This window comes from Nicotiana tabacum, chromosome 22 (assembly GCF_000715075.1).
Source record: "Nicotiana tabacum cultivar K326 chromosome 22, ASM71507v2, whole genome shotgun sequence".
Lineage (NCBI taxonomy): Eukaryota > Viridiplantae > Streptophyta > Magnoliopsida > Solanales > Solanaceae > Nicotiana > Nicotiana tabacum.
The window spans coordinates 174997857-175015697 of NC_134101.1; positions in this window are offsets into that span (position 1 = coordinate 174997857).

Sequence of the window (17841 nt, forward strand, 5' to 3'; positions counted from 1 at the left end):
TATAAAGAACATATCGCCGTACAACTTCATCATCACACCATCCCCTCTTTGTTCAATTTGCGAACTCTATCGTTTGAATAAGAATAACTTTCTAGGAATCCATACCGTTAGGCTCTTCAAGTTTTCTAAGTAATTTCCTTAAAACAAAGTCAAGTTCATTTCACAAATAAGGTTGACTAACGACTTTACTAAGTATATACAAGAACCAAATTAGCACTTATTTATAATTATTTGTTTTTAAAAAATTAAAATCATTTAAGCCGTGATAATCATTTTATTCATAAAATATAATATATTGTCCGATTTAGATGAATGACAATGCAAAATATTGTTCATTTAATTACCTCATTTTCTTTCCATACATCATAAGTATCAAGTAATGAAAAACAATTGTGTGCTGCAAATATTTTTCTTGAAATTAGGTTACGCTTATTGATATAAATAATAAGTTATTGTGCTTGACATGTATAGAAAAATAGAGAAAACTGACACTTGAATATTTTAGAAAGAGCAATTAATCTCGAGAAGGCATTTCTAATATAACGATTTATATTTTTGGTTTGTATGATTATAAAATTATGTGTCTATTTACAAAATTTATTTCATATTCATATACATAACTCTTTTAATCTCTTATATTTCTACCAAAATTATGAAAAAATAATTTTATGTATTCATTATTATATTTTTTTGACTAGTAAGATTTATAAGATTGACGATACAATCACCCCACCATTAAATCTGATACCTACTACCCACTTTCTTTTTATTTTGTCTCTACACTAGTTAACTTTCCAATGAAACATTGGGTGATCAGTAAACTGTAGTTTTCTCAGTTTTAATTTTTAACGAGTGTAAAAATACATTATTTATACAAAATATGTCAGTACTTGAAAATTTCAAGTTCAACCTTTGAAAAAGTTGAAGAATATATTTGTATTCTCTTCACAGTTCCTTATTAAAGGGAAAGGATGGTGAAGGAGACAGAGAACAATCTACCCATCCATAAAAAAGTTTCACGATTTCGCCAATAATTGTTTTCATTATGAATATCGACATATTCAGTATTCGTCAACTGGACTACGATGCTAGGAGCCCATAACCATCACCCATGAACCTAGCCAGGAAGCAACACTTATGGAAATTATATATAAACATTTACTGTTTGAATTATATTTTATCCCCTTAGGATATTTGCTATACATATGCGTAGCAAATGGGGCCTTACGTATGAGGGTTCTTTCCCACATAATAAATTTAATTATTCCTTTGTTACGGCGGTTGATAATATATTATCAATCTACAAATCGATATTTTTAACACTTCATTGCAGTCTCTTCTACAATGAGAGTGATACAACAAACTAGAAAAGGGTACGTTTTTTTCCAATAAGTTTGTCTATCATTAAGAGTAGGGGTGTTCAAATCGAACCGAAAAATCATACCAAATTGAGAAGTCAAATTAAATCGATGAAAAACCTTCTACTAGATTTGGTTTGATTTGGTTTGATATTGAATAAAAAAATTCGAACCAAACCGACATATAAAAATATATATAATTTTCATATATACTTTTAAGACTTTATATAGAATTTTCTTCAAAAACTATCTAGAAATATTTGGGATCCTCTTATGGATGTATTGAATAGAACTATAAAGTGCATCTATTTTGTTTTTTTAAATAATTGATTATATCATCACTTTCTTACATCAAGTATTATTGAAATGCTTCAATCTCTTTGTTCTTTTATATTCACATATCAAGATCTATTAAATTCTTATATTTTTTTCGAATTTGAAATGTTATTTTGATAACTTAAAATTAAATAGAACAAATTATTATTTAGGTATCATATTAATTTATTTAATTATTAAATTTGATTAATCTTGAAAGCGTACATCAACGAAGAATTATTGTTAGACGACTAAGAAAATAACTATCATATGGTACTAAAAATAATTCTCTAATAAGAATATTTTATTAGATCATGTATTTATCAGTTTTTTTATTTTTACTAAATACATATTCACTTATCAAAATTTTATCTATAACTTTAACAAAGTAAGATTCAAATAATATTCATGTAACAAAAAACCCGACAAAACTGAACCAATCCAAACAAATATAGTAGGATTGATTTAATTTTGACAAAAACCGAACCAATCTCGTTCATGACCCCTAATTAAGAGTTGACCAAAAGAGGTTGCCACGCATTAATGCCAGAGAATATCTTATGATTGATTTGATCGATACTTCACACAAATTCTTTTGATATTAGGTAGGTATTTGGATATAAGAATTCTGAAATACAAAAAAAGTGGTGAAAAAATTCAAGTGAAAATGATATTTGAAATTAGAGTTGTGTTTGGACATGAATATAATTTGGAGTTGTTTTTAAATTTTGTTGAGTGATTTGAAGTGAATATTTTTGAAAAACGGCCCTTTTGGAGTTTTTCAAATTTTCAAAAAATTTTGAAATTCAATTTGAAGTGAATTTAAAATTTTCATGGCTAAACACTGATTCCGAAAGAAGTAAAAAGTAAAAATGAAGAAAAGGGATTTTTTTTAATGGCCGGCCCTAAGTCGCATGAATTTTTTGTTTCGCTTTATCTTCTGATATTTTTGAAAGTGGAGTAATTACTTTTAATTACTATTAAGGTGATATGATAATGTAAGTAAAACTTACACCATGAGTACATAAAAGTTAATGTTTAAGTAACTATGTTTAAATACCCTAGAAAATTAAGAAGAGTATATAAAATAGGTGGCATTCACAATTTTGATTCATTAGGCAATGAGAGGCATTATAGGGTGGACACCAGATTAACAACCAAAGTCACATGGTTTTGTAAGGGTTAATTAGCGCAAATCAAGGAGGGTTTAGAGGTCAACAACCATTATACTCAAAGCTGAATTTCTCATGGAGTGATTTACGGTCACTTAAATAAGTAAATAGTTTTAAGTTAAGGATATGAAATAAAGGGCAAACCGATTCTTACTTCCAATCCAGACCAGACCAAAGTCAGCACTAATGTTTGGATGATAAGTCCTTTTTTTGTTTATCATATTCATTGGTTGAATTAGGTTTATCTGTTTTGACTGAACTAGCAATCTTAAATTCCCCCGTCTATCATGTCCCAAAAAACTGGCCATTGAATTCTTGGACATTTTAGCTTTCAATACTTTTCGTTCTTGGAGTTTTTGATTCGGTGATGGCTACTTTTCTGAATTTTCAAGCCTGTTTGCCTTTTCCAAAGAAATTCTGATTTTTGTTGCCTAATGGAAGGTAAAGGGGTTCAAATAGAGGTGGATCTAGGATTTATATCCTATGGGTTCAATTTTCAAGTTTTTAGTACTAAACTCATTACTCCCTCCGGTCCACTATAAGTGAACATGTTGTTTTTTTATTTTGATTCAAAATAAGTGTCAATTTATGTAATCAAGAAAAAATTCAATTTATTTACGTGCATATCCCTAAAAAGTTTTCTCACTCCTCACATTAAATTACTAAAATTAAATAGCAGCAACTGAAACAAAGACTCGAGAACAACTACTTCAGCAATTGAGAAGTCATTCGATCTCCATGGATATCAAAGTTGAGGAACAACTTGAAACAATTCAAGACTTGAAGGAAATCAAAGTTGACGATGTTTGACCTAAAAGATATTGAATTTTTTTTTGATTAAATCAATTAAAGAAGATGAAGAGGTAAATCTCAGCCAAGTATAATAAACTCTAGATTGAAAGATGCAAGGATGAACAAGATGAATGATGTTTCTTAATATCATGAAACTGAATGATTAAGCGTAAATATGACAACTTTGAATGTAGAGAGATATTGTAATGGAAGCTCGTAGCCAAAAGTCAGTAAGATATATTGATCCCCCCTTTACAAAGTCTTTCCCTCCTATTTATAAGGGATAACCCCCTCTTGAACCCTAAAAGATATAACATAGAGAATATTCGAAAGTATATTCCTACTGCCTCCTGTTGTGCCTACACTACTACAAATGTCGTGCGTCTTCTAACCATGTTTAACGACCACAGGACGTTGTGTAGCAATGATCTCGTCCCTTGTCGTATTCGTCGGTAGCCGTGGTCATCCAAATTTGGACATATACAATTAGTCCCTTCGCTTGTCGAGGTTGCGGTGTGATGCGTACTCAATAAGCGGACATTGCCCACACCTGCGGAGAAATTTGGTTTACGAATCGTAATGGTTTGGCCAACAACGGAAGGTTAGCTTGCTCAACGATATCCTTGATGGTGTGTCTTGTTGGGAAATGGCGTCACTTCCACGTGCGTCATCATTATGCGTGTTTTCGAGACAGAGGCTGATGGTTTGTCGCTTCGATTTCGGTGCCATTTTGCAGCCTTTCGAGACAGAGGCTGATGGAAGGTTTGTTTTTTCAAAAACTCTTGGCCATTTCTTCTCTGGTTATTCCTTCTCATCCCTTCCGCGTTTGCTCTAGCGATTTCTTTGCTTTCTCTCCTCTGTTCTCCGTTCTTAGTTTTTTTTTGTTATATTAACACTTCTCTCGCCATAGATATGCCTAGAACACATCGATCTCGTGAGGGGATTTTTGACGCCACCCCGTTGTCTATAGAGCTCCCCTCTGGTGGTGAGGACATGACGGTGGAGGAAGGGGATAGTTTTCCCACCATGGAAGAGTTACTGCCGAGACACCCCATGTCTCGAAATGACTTTCTTAAAGAACCTCCTCCTACTCCAGCCTCAGTATTTTATGAAACTGAGTAGGTCCATATTGATACCCTCCGTGCTAAATACAACATTCCCCCTCATATTGAGATTGTTCCAGCGGGAAGGGACTTCGTGAAAGTCCATAGACCGGGGTACAACACTTTTTATGAATACCCCTTTGTGATTGGTTATTCCTTTCCCCTTCTACCGTTAGCAGAAGAATTTTGTCGATTCTATCAAGTTTGCCCGGCGCAGCTTTCCCCGTACACGTGCAAAATACTCATGGTGTTGACAAAATACGCGGAGTTGGCGGGGTACAAAGTTACCGTTCACCACCTCCTACACTTATTTTCTCCTAGCTTTCACAGGGGTACTATGGTGCATCTGAGGCACCGTGGGACAAAAGGGCTGGTGGTCGGAACTGACGACCGGGTAAGTGGCAAATTCTGGCACAAGTACTTCTCCGTCAGAACTGAACACATCGTGTCTGACCCCGCTAGATTCCCGGAGCGGTAGAATGAGAACCATAAGTGTCGTAACTTGTTTAATCTCTTTTTTTCTTTGTCCAACTTAGTGTTTATTTGCGGCTCTCTTTTGCAGTTATGGGGTGTCCCCCCATCCCATTGCAGATATAAGGGATTAGGTAGCCCATTTGCTGCTTCATGCAGCGGAGACTCGAGACTGGCCCGCTTTTGTAAAACGCTTTGGGCCGAAAGTTTCATCTGGTAAGTGTCTTTCTCCGTATCACTCTTCGACTATTTACCATTGTCTACTGATACGACTCTCCATAATGATAGGTTGTGGAGCTTCTAGGCGGAGGGACCTAGTCCCTGCATTTTGCCATGCCGTCGTCTCTATATGAATGCAATTCACTTTAAACGAGTCTACCCGATAGGGTAGTACTCAACCGGTACAGGCGAGAGACTCCTCTCGGGATATGGTTGTGAGGGGAGAAATCTCTTCTTTACCGGTCCATTACCTTGTGGATGGGTCCTCTAACGGGGACGAATCTTTGTTGAGAAAAAAGAGAAGGATAGAGCTTAGGAAGAGCGTGGTCGTTGATACTAGTAAGAGTAGGAAGGGTGCGTTAGAGACGACACCGATGCCCACGTTTATGGCCGATGCCATCTTGGCGAGGAGGTCTCCCCAAACAGAAAGGGTTTACTAAGGAGGGGGGTCTGTGCGCTCCGCCGAGGGTGGCGCATCATCTACTGTCGGAGGGGGCTTATGCTCTAAGGGCGACGGCTCGAGCTCAGACGTCGACCCAGGGGATGTTCGTGAGTTTTTGGAGTGTCACACTCACGTAGAGGTCAGAATAGAGGGTTCTGATCGACACATAGTCATTCCTGGGGACTACGACTTGCTGTCGAATCGTGATCAGGTGGCATCTGTTTTCTCCCCTTTGTGTGATGCCCCTGAGAGCGAGGCACTTAGAGCGATGAGTGATGCGGAGTTGTCTCGGAGCATTTCTAAAATGGCTCTGCAGGTAAATGTCTTTTTTATTTCGTCATTGGATCTGTGTTACTATTTTTGGCCCATCCTTTTATCTTAGCTTTACTTTTCGTGCCAGACCCTAAATCATGGAGATTGAGCATGAGCGTCGGGAAAGGAGGAGGATGACCATCTTTGGAAAGATGTCTTTCAAGTATCAAGAACATCGCACCAATCATCGTGCGATGGTCGACATCTATAATCAGGATCGCGACTTCCAACTGTTCCGCAAAGGGCTCATGTAGAGGGAGGATCAATTGGCGCGTAAGGTTGAGGAGTTTAAGGAGCGAGATGAGGACCTTATGAAGTCCGTTGCCCGTATTAGTGAGCTCGAGGCAGCCCTTAAGGCCAAGAAAGATGAGCTTGAGCTAAGTAGGGGAGTAGTGGCCGAAAATGCGGACCTCCAAACGAAGGTGGCCAGTTTAACTGCCAAACTGGATATGAAGACGGCGGAGGTTGATGAGCTTAAGGGTGAATTGAGTGTGAATACTGATAAATTGGCCCACGCCGAGAGGGAGAGGGTGACTGCCATCTCTAAGGTGGAGGTTTTAGGAGAGGCCCTCCGCGTTTGTAGGTTGGAGTGGACTAAGAAGATGAAGGAGTCTTCGCTTAGGATAGCGGGACTTGAGGGGCGTATTCAAGGGTTGGAGGCGGAACTATCCGCGTTAAATGAGCAAGTGGTTTATTTGAAAACGGAGGACGTACGACGACGAGCGCAACCTTCTACATCTCATGCTTTGGCTGATCCTATTGTGCCTCGACATTTGTATGAGTTGTGGGTTCATGCCGAGGCTCAGCTCGATGTGTACAAGGGTCTTCATATTGATGGGAGGGTGTCTGAAGCAGAGCTTCGGGATGTGCGTGCTAAGGCCCGTGCAACTCGTAAGGGATACAGATACGATCCTCTCACGCCTGATGGAGATGATATTAATTCTGATTATGCGAACAGACTTGCCTCCGACTCTTGGTACGAAGGCGTGTATGCCACCGGAAATGATGTGTAGTATTTGTGTTGTACTTATTTTTTGCTTTGCAATTTTTGTAAGGGCGTCTTTGAGCCCTTTGTAAAAACAAATATATGTAATATATTTGTTGTAATGGAAGTCATTTTGGTCGTGTATCTTTGAGTCATTTCCTTACTTCGGTTTGTTTGACGATGACTTTTGCTGCAGTCATGTCGCTCCGAAGCTTTGTTGAAATGTTTAACTCATTGTGTTGAGTTTAGTTAAACTCTTTTCGTTAGCAACGACCTTAGCCGTAGGGATACTACTTTCTAGTTGGTGCCGAAATAATATCCCGTCGTGGTTTGAATGAAGTCGAACTATTTTCTTTGACGATGGCCTTGACCATTGGGACGTTACTTTCGAGCTAGTGCCGAAGAGTATCCCGTTGTGGTTCGAGTGATGTCGAACTCATTTTTTGTTGATGGCCTTAGCCATTGGGATGTTACTTTCGAGTTGGTGCCGAAGTAGTATCTGTCGTGGTTCGAGTGATGGTGAACTCGTTTTTCATTGATGGCCTTAGCCATTGGGATGTTACTTTCGAGCTGGTGCCGAAGTAGTATCCCGTCGTGGTTTGAGTGATATCGAATTCATTTTTCATTGATGGCCTTAGCCATTGGGATGTTACTTTTGAGCTGGTGCTGGAGTAGTATCCCGTCGTGGTTCGAGTGATGTCGAACTCATTTTTCGTTGATGGCCTTAGCCATTGGGATGCTACTTTCGAGCTGGTGCGGAAGTAGTATCCCGTCGTTGTTCGAGTGATGTCGAACTCATTTTTCGTTGACGGCCTTAGCCATTGGGATGTTACTTTTGAGCTGGTGCCGAAGGAGTATCCCGTGGGGAGGGTGGCATTCTATTTTATTTGTTGGAGTATCGTAGATGCCAGTTTCATTCATACATTGGAGACGCGTGTTGATTTTGTATACATAATGGAGTGATTTTATTCATATGTCGGATATACATGTTGATTTCGTACATATAATGAAGATTCTTTAGGCGAGGAAATGAACAATACTTCGAACCTCGAAATGTCCCCCTCATCGCCTCATTAAAAACCTCACCGAGAAAACCCGATTGGGACAAAACCCGAGCGAGGGAAAAAGAGTACGACTTTGGGCGGCGTCTTTTTTCAGAAGTGGAAGTACTTGAGGTGGGCGACATTTCCAGTTATTTTGTAGTAGTTTTTCTTCCATTGTTTCTAATTGGAATGCTCCTTTGCTTGCTGCTGCTGTGATTTTGTACAGCCCGTCCCAGTTTGTTCCCAATTTTTCTTCATCCGGGTCCTTCGCTTCTTGCATTTTGGCCTTTAGTACGTAGTCCCCGACTCTAAGTGGTCGTACTTTGGCCTTTTTGTTATAGTACCTTTCTACTTGTTGTTTTTGGGCCACAATTCTTATGTGTACCATATCCCTTTGTTCTTCGACCTCATCCAGGTCTTGTAACCTGCTTTCGTCGTTGCTTAATCCACTCTCATTGGAGTATCTTAGGTTGGGTTCCTCGACCTCAACAGGTATGACTGCGTTGGTGTCACAGACCAATGAATACGGCGTCTCACCCGAGCTGGTCTTCGGTATTTTGTAGTAGGACCATAGCACCTCCGGTAGCAGTTCTGTCCATAGCCCTTTGGCATCTTCAAGTTTTTTCTTTAATACGTTTAATATTGTTTTATTGGAGGATTCCACTTGACCGTTGCCGACAGGATGATATGGCGTGGAGAGTATCCTCTTGATATGCCATTTTTCAAAGAACTCAGTCATCTTTTTCCCGACAAACTGGGGTCCATTGTCTCAATTGATTTCATTGGGGATGCCGAAGCGGCATATGATATTTTTCCAGATGAACGCGATGACTTCTTATTCGCGTATTTGAGCGAATGCACCTGTGATGACCCAAAAGGTCATCACTTGCTTTTAAATTGAATTCTGTATTCCGAGGCCTTGAAAACCTCATTTAGCATCACCTCAATTTGCGTGCGTAGTCCGGGCATGTAGCCGGAAAGCCTAAATGTGACAATATGTGAAAAATGATAAAGTTTGACTGTAAAATGAGTTAATTTGACTTTGGTCAACGTTTTGGGTAAAAATACCCGGACCCGTGATTTGACAGTCCCGGAGGGTCCGTAGGAAAATATGGGACTTGGGCGAATGCCCGAAATCGAATTCCGAGGTCCCTAGCCCGAGAAATGAATTTTTAAAGAAAATTATTTTCTGAAATTGTTTAAAGGAAATTGAAATGAATTTTGATTAGAACATGTTGGTACCGGGCCCGTAATTTGGTTCCGGCGTCCGGAACAGGTCTTATATGTGATTTAAGATAATTCTATGAAGTTTGGTAAGAAATGGAATCCGTTTGACGTGATTCGGACCGTAAATGCAAAGTTTGATGTTTTAAGAAGTTTTAATTTTTTTTTGATTTTGAGGTTTAATTCGTTGTTTAAGGGGATAATTTGGTGATTTGATCGCACGAATAAGTTCATATGATGTTTTTGAGTTAGTAGGCATGTTTGGTTTGGAGCCCCGAGGGCTCGGGTGAGTTTCGGAAGGTTTAGGACTTGTGAAAAATTGTAGAAAACAGCTGTTCTGGTGTGCTTATACTTTCTTCTTCGCGTTGGCGAGAGGACCGTCGCGAACGCGATATGTTATTTGTGATGAAGGAAAATTCCTTCTACGCGAACGTGTAACCCAGGCCGTGAACGCGAGGCATTGGGGGGTCTTCTCTTCGCGAACGCGGGCCTAGTATCGTGAACGCGAAGGCTTATAGCCTGGGCAGGGGGATGGGTACTATACCCTACGCAAACGCGACCCCTTGGACGCGAACGCGAGGGCTCGAGGAGTTTCATTATTTTTCATTATTTTTCATTATTTTTCACAAACTTCATCTTCTCCACACCTCTTGGACAACTTTTGAAGAACTTCTTCACCATAATCTCTTGGGTAAGTAAACTTTAACTTGTTTTCTTCCATTTTTATCAACACCCACTAGATGTCTAGGCCTAAAACATGTGATTAAGGGTAGAAAATCAAGGATTTGGGTAGAGTTAGGGCTTTTTGATTATTTGGGAATTTGACCTCGTTTTGGGGTCGGATTTAAAAACAAATTATATATTCGGGCTCGTGGGTGAATGAGTGATCGGGATTTGGTCCGAACTTCTGTTTTGACCAAGCGGGCCCAGGGTCAATTTTTGACTTTTTGGGGAGAATGATTAGAAAGCCATAATTAAGCATTGGAATTGGATTGTTTAGTGTTTATTGATATTATGAAGTCGATTATGTATAGATGCAATTGATTTGGAGCCGAATTCGAAAGGAAAGGCGGTGTTTGAGGCTTGAGTTGGCCGTGGAAGTTTGAGGTAAGTGTTCGGTCTAACCTTAGCTTGAGGGATTAAGAGTTGTGTCATATTTGCTATTTGCTTCTTGTTGAGTACGACGTATAGGCATGGTGACGAGTATTTATATGTTGGTGTCGAGCATGACCGTGAGTCTTAAATTGCAACTTGTTGTGTTCTTAAATGATATTATGGATGCTTTAATTGATGACTCTCGATATTGAGCAAGGATTAAGTTTGTTTTCGTGGGAATTACTAAGTTTGAGTATTGGTGATAGCTGAAATGGTTAGATGTTGGATTAAGATTGGTTATAATTGTTTCTCCCTTGCTGGGACATATTTATTTATGCTGTCGATTCCCTTGCCGGGATAGTGTAGTTCGTTATTGATCCCTTGCCGGGACTATTGTTATGATTATTGTTGACTGTATATTTAGAACGGGTTGCGCACCGCAAAATTATTATATATGGATTGGGTTGCACGCCACAACATTATTATAAATGGATCGGGTTGCACGCCGCAACATTAATATATATATGGATCGGGTTGCACGCCGCAACAATGTTATATTGGATCAGGTTGCGCGCCCCAACAAATATTATATTGGATCGGGTTGCATGCCGCAACAGTGATATAAATGGATTGGGTTGCACGCCGCCACAGTGTTAAATAATAAGGGATCGGGTTGCGCGCCGCAACAGTTTTATTATTGTTTTGTTGTAGATCTTGAATCGTTCTCTCATATTTCTCTTAAGTTTCTGTTGGATTTGATATTTTCCCCGTAGCATGTACCCCGTCCCATTTAAGTTGTTTATTCCTGTTTATTTTCCGCTGTATATTATATAACTGCACCGGTTTATCTGGAGTCTGGTCCTAGCCTCATCACTACCTCGTCGGGGTTAGGCCAGGCACTTACCAGCACATGGGGTTGTCGCACCTCCTTTTTCCGCGCCCGCGGGGGTGCAGGGGGAGTTTTCTCCAATTAAAGGACAGTCGAAACGAGATTGTTTATTTGTTTCAGAGTCGCCACCTGGGAATTTTAAGGCCCCAAGTCACCGGTTTTAATCCCTGAATCGAGGAGAATATGACTCTGTTTGTTATTCTGCGAACCAGAAATCCTGAGTAAGGAATTCTGTTAATTCGGGAGAAGGTGTTAGGCATTCCCGAATTCCGTGGTTCTAGCACGGTCGCTTAACCATTTTTATATTTGGCTTAATTATCTTGATTTACTAAATACATTTTTCTTGTTGCTCGATTTTATTATCGCTTTTGTTTAGATTGTTTTAAAGATTTTCTTTGAATCGAATCACGCGTACGTATATTCGTATTATATATTATATATTTTTTAACGTGAGGAATCGTGTCACGCGTGCGTGTACACAATAATATTGATGATATTATTTTTTATACATTTTATTATAAAAAAAGGCTTATGTTTGCAATTGTGCTTAAAATAAAATTAAGAACATTCATCGCTCTTGTATAATTAAACAGTGAACTACACATCTCGGGTTATATAAAATTATTTTAACATCCTCGGAGAACCCCTTTTTATTAAAAATTTGCTCGAAATTGCGCGAACGCATAATCCGAATTGCTTTTAAAAATATAATCAGGTTACGCGAACGCATCCCTAATCACGCAAAATATTCTTAATGGTATTTGTCACACCTCCTTTTTCCGCCCCCGCGAGGGGACAAGGGAGTTTTCTCCAATTAAAGGACAGTCGAAACGGAATTTTTTTATTTGTTTCAAAGTCGCCACCTGGGAATTTTAAGGCGTCCCAAGTCACCGATTTTAATCCCTGAATCGAGGAGAATATGACTCTGTTTGTTATTCTGCGAACCAGAAATCCTGAGTAAGGAATTCTGTTAATCCGGAAGAAGGTGTTAGGCATTTCCGAATTCCGTGGTTCTAGCACGGTGGCTCAACTGTTTTTATTCTTGGCTTAATTATCTCGATTTTACTAAATACATTTTTATTGCATGATTTTGTTACCGCTTCTGTTTAGATTGTTTATAATTAAAGACCCTTCTTCGAATCGAATCACGCGTACGTATATTTGTTATTGTATATTATATATTTTTAACGTGAGGAATCATGTCACGCGTATGTGTACACAATAATGTTGATTATGTTATATTTTTTTATTAAAATATCATACGTTTGAAATTTAAAATAAAATTAAGAACATCGTCGCCCTTGTATTTAAACAGTGAACTGCACATCTCGGGTTATATGAAATTATCTTAACATCCTCGGAGAAATCCCTTTTTTATTAAAATGTTCGCTCGAAGTTGCGCGAACGCATAATCCGAATTGCTTTTAGAAATATAATCAGGTTACGCGAACGCATCCCTAATTACGCAAAATATTCTTAATGGTAGTATGGATTTTCCACAAATTGTTTATTACATCCATACATTTTTATGTGAAAATAATGAGAAATCCCCATTTGAGGTGCCCTTAAATTCTTTGAAAAGAATTCACAATGTATTAAATGTTGACCGCTGATCATATTTTCACGTGTGAATTATATTCTTTCGAGCCATTCAAATTTTAGGAGTAAAAATAAACAAAGTGTGATTAAGACTACCATTTTTCTCGTAAATACAATATATGTATACCCAAAAAGTGAATTGCGTATGAAACTAAAAAATTGATTTTATGAAAGGAAGAGATGTTTTCGAAGAATTTTCATTATTTTATTTGTAGCGAAGTCTATTTTATCTTCTTAAAATTGGTACAGTTTATAAGCCTAATCTCCTTCTACATCACTTGTTCTTAATCCAACATGCATGATTATTTTTTGTTAATTCTGCTTATGATTGAGTTTGGGATATATATATATATATATATATATAATCAAACCAATTTGATCCTCAATCTATGTGAACTATTGCTAAACACTAACTTTCGCATTGTATAAATTCCTAGGCCATTTGCTATTAAGAAAGAGAACAAATCTACCTATTAACTTAATAAAATGATATTGCATACAACATTATTCACCATATTTCGACGTTGTGAACATAGCGGATTTTACTAATGCATCTTTCAACTATTGATTATAAACATAACCATTATTATGCCATGATATAGCAAAATGCAACCAACATCATCTAGCTTTAAACAACAACTAACTAACTAACAAAATAGACTAATAATGTATTTTTCCTTGATATTTCCATATTATTCTGTACCTAACTAACAATACCATAAAATTTAAATAATGGCCAACTTTCTGCCATGTTCCCTATTTTGACAATTCAAATATAACTATACTAATGAGATTTCGAAATGGATAACATTATTACAAAGCTTTTATACGAATTTCAAAATAAGATAATTAACTTATAGCGATCGTGTCGAACTCACTACTAGTAACCAACACAAAACAAAGCTGAAATTTAAACTAACGAACTTAAATGAATAGAAGACAGAATTACAATTCGAGCTTCATTTATTTGTCATGTTGAAAGCTTTGCATGACATGAGTTTACAGATATGTACCTGGAAATGAAGGTAGAAGAAGTAGATTTTAGCAGTAGCAGCAGTAACAAAATCCAGTAGAAAATGCCAGTATTTCCACAGATTTGAGCAACAATACAGAACCCGAGAACCCAGACACAACGTAGAATGACTCTTTAAGAAATTTCAGACTTTAAACTCAACAATGGGATTTGAACAAATCCAGACAAATAAAGCACAGTATTTCTGATTTTTCAAGACTTAGGAGAAGGCAAACTGACAATTTCAATCTCAGAAATTCAACCTTAACACTAGCTTCTATTTTAGAAATCTGTTTTTTCCTGCTTCTGATTTTTCTTTCTTTATTTCTGTTTTCTTTCTTTTTCTTGAATCAGATTTATATTTCTGCTTTTGTGTGTGTTTTCCTCTCTTAATTTCTGTCCAAATTTTCTCTCTGTCTCTCTCTGTGTATATGTATTTCTGTGTGTATTAAAATCTCAGCCTCCTCTCTTAAAATCAGATTTCTCTCTTTTTAAAATCAGATCCCTTTTCCTAATGTCTGTCCCTGTATTTATACAGGTCTGACCCTCTCCTTTTAGCGCTGCTTGGACCCCCTTCTTCTTTTAAAAATCAGAAAGTCCCATTAAAATCTGCTTTTACTACTTTAAATCCCATTAAGTGATCTTTTCCTGATTTTCAGCATTCCCATTACCTCCTGTTTCCCATTATTACATTAATTAACAGCCACTAACATTACACTTTCAGCACACTAACATTATCAAATGACTTTCACTGTTTTATTCCCAAAACACCCCTGAAATCCTACTGTAATTATTGTTCTTAATACAAAATCAGAACAGATTCTACACTCTATTCAAACAGCTATAACCAATCCTATTAACATTATCTAATCAAATCCTAACACAGTTGTATCTAATCAACCCTTGTAAACTTGAATTCAAACCCCACATCACAATAACATTACACTGAATTTAGCATAGCAATTCAAACTGAACTTCAACATTGAACTAAGATCAAACAAACACAGGAGCATTGTCAATATATTGACACTGCCTGAAACTTAATGCTCAGAAATCAACATACACACAGCATCTTATTGAATTACAAACAAAGATGATTTAATTAACGAGTATTAGTCAACTGACTATCTATTACATTTGCCAACAATCAATTTATAAACAGATTATTTCAATCAGCATTTTCAGAAACAGAATTTTATAATATAACTAATCGATGAACTTAATCGAGTCAATTACACACATTGTAAACAATCATAACCAACAGAAACAATTCACACTTTGATCAAGTAAGCGGGTATGAGACAGAATCACAGAATTAAACAAACAAAAATATGAAAAATTACACAGACAACTAAAATAGGCAACAACATATGTAGGAAACAAAAGAAATAGGAAAATACCTCTAAATCTTTAACTTTACCCGGACTCAAACTCAACTTGGATTCGGACCCTTTTGAGGCTGAATAGACTTTATTCGAAGTATTCTCAATTGAGAATACCTCGATTAAAGTCTCTTAGACCTCAATCCCTCATTTAATTCGGGCAAATTCCATGTTTTGAAATTTTTAGGGTTTCTGATTCTTGGATCTTAAATTCGAACACTTCTGGGCAGATTTGAAGGGAACCAAAGATGACACAAGGGTGAGGGAGGCGTAGGGGTCATTTGGTGTTAGTTAGGAACGAATCTGAGTGAGTTCATGTTTGGTTCGAACCTTCAAAAGAAGATTCGAAGCATTCTGAGGTGATTCGAACCAAACAAATACCAGATCCATAACAAGGCAGGTTAGGAGGTGCTATGGTGTTAATTAGGAAGTCATCGGAGAAGGTTGGGTTTTCAGACCAACCTTCAATCGAAGATTCGAGGCTATGTGGTCTGATTCGAGGGAAACTAACCCCAGATCTGTGAAGAGGGGGTTGTGAGGAGTCGAGGGTGTTAAGGTGGTGACCGGCGGCGTTGTTGCCGCCGGGTTTCAGGCGATGGGGAATGAGGGCGGCTAGGGTTAGGGGTGTGCTTTCGGAGAGGATGATGAACAGTAGAGAGGAGGGGGGTGTTTAGTTAGGGGGTCGGGGTAGGGATGTGGGTTTATATAGGATTGAGGTGGATGGATCAGGGTCGTCGGATTAGCCGAGATCAAAGGCCTGGATTAATTGGTATGAGAGGAACGGTGTCGTTTGAATTAAACTGGGGTAGGGGTTGGCCCGGGTACTGGATCGGGTAGGGATCACGGGTTAGGTCAAAATCCTAGGAGCCCTTGGATCAGAAATAATGAACGGCCCCGATCTATTGCAACCATACGACGCCGTATGGTTTGCATTTGTAATTTAAATGACCGGGCATCATCAAACGGCGTAGTATTTGCCCTATACTACGTCGTTTGATGGTCTTTGGGTTGACTGACCTGGGCTGGGTAAAATGTATTGTTTTGGGCCTGAAGTTTTTGTCAAATAAATGGCCCAGTCTGTTTTTCTTTACATTTTAATCAACTCTTTTCCTTTTCTAATTTTGTTCCTTAATTATTAAATTCCTAATTTTAATTATAAAAACAAAATTACCCTTACAAAAAATATTAATTACCTTTTAACAATTATTAACACATAGACAAAACATTAATCACACAATGACATAATTAAAGGACCAAAATAAGGTAAATGCATATTTTTTGTGATTTTCTTTTAATTATCTCTTAAATGCATAATTAAATCCTAATTATGCATGCAACATGTGTTTTTATTTTATTTTTCATTTTAGCAAATAAAGTAGACATTTACGGACATAACACAAATATTTAATAAACGCCACACAAATTCTAAAAATTGCACACTAAGCAAAAATTGTTTTATTTGAATTATTTTGGAGTAATTTTCGTGAGGCAAAAATCACGTGCTCACAGCTGCCCCTCTTTGTGCGAAAACTCGAAGAGTTTTCGTGCAAAGATAAAGTGAGCGGATACGAGCGATTTTTTCCCGTTCAAATACTCCGTGGGAAGCATTTTTTTGAAAGATTTGACCGAACCTCTGCTTCAAAGGTTTCCTACATATCCTTGGCTATAAAGGAATCACGTCAATGTAGTTCGGGAAGTTTTGGGTAGCTGGAACTACCGTGGGACTGTGATGTTACTGCTGTTTTGTGCTGCTTTTACTGTTTGCTGACCTCCTTATTACACCTTGCTTCAAAGGTAAAACAAAAGCTAAACTAGACTATGGTATGTGAATTATAGAATCTTATCTAGATCATGCCCTTGCGTTTCTTGTTGTCTTGATGTCTTGGTGAATTTTAGGCATCTTTTGCTTCTGACTTGTTCTGCATTTCCTTTCATTGTGCCTCGTATTTCCTTTATTTGTTTGGGACTCTTGTTATTTCTTGATGGGGATTTGGTTGAACTCCTCTACTTTATTGACTTTACGTGTGCTCCTTTCTCACATGGGCGGGCTTTTGACTTCAACCCATAATGTCAAACTACATTGCCATTCTGTTCTTCAGGTGGGCGCCTGACTGCTGATCCTTCAATTGTATTCCCTTATTCTCCAGGTGGACGCCTGATTGCCTTTTCGATTCTTCATCCTCATTCTCCAGGTGGACGCCTGACTTCTTCTTAAATTCTTCATCCTCATTCTCCAGGTGGACGCCTGATTTCTTCTTTATTTCTTCATCCTTATTCTCCAGGTGGACGCCTGATTTCTTCTTTATCTCTTCATCCTCATTCTCTAGGTGGACGCCTGATTTCTTTTTTATCTCTTCATCCTCATTCTCCAGGTGGATGCCTGATTTCTTCTTTATCTCTTCATCCTCATTCTCCAGGTGGACGCCTG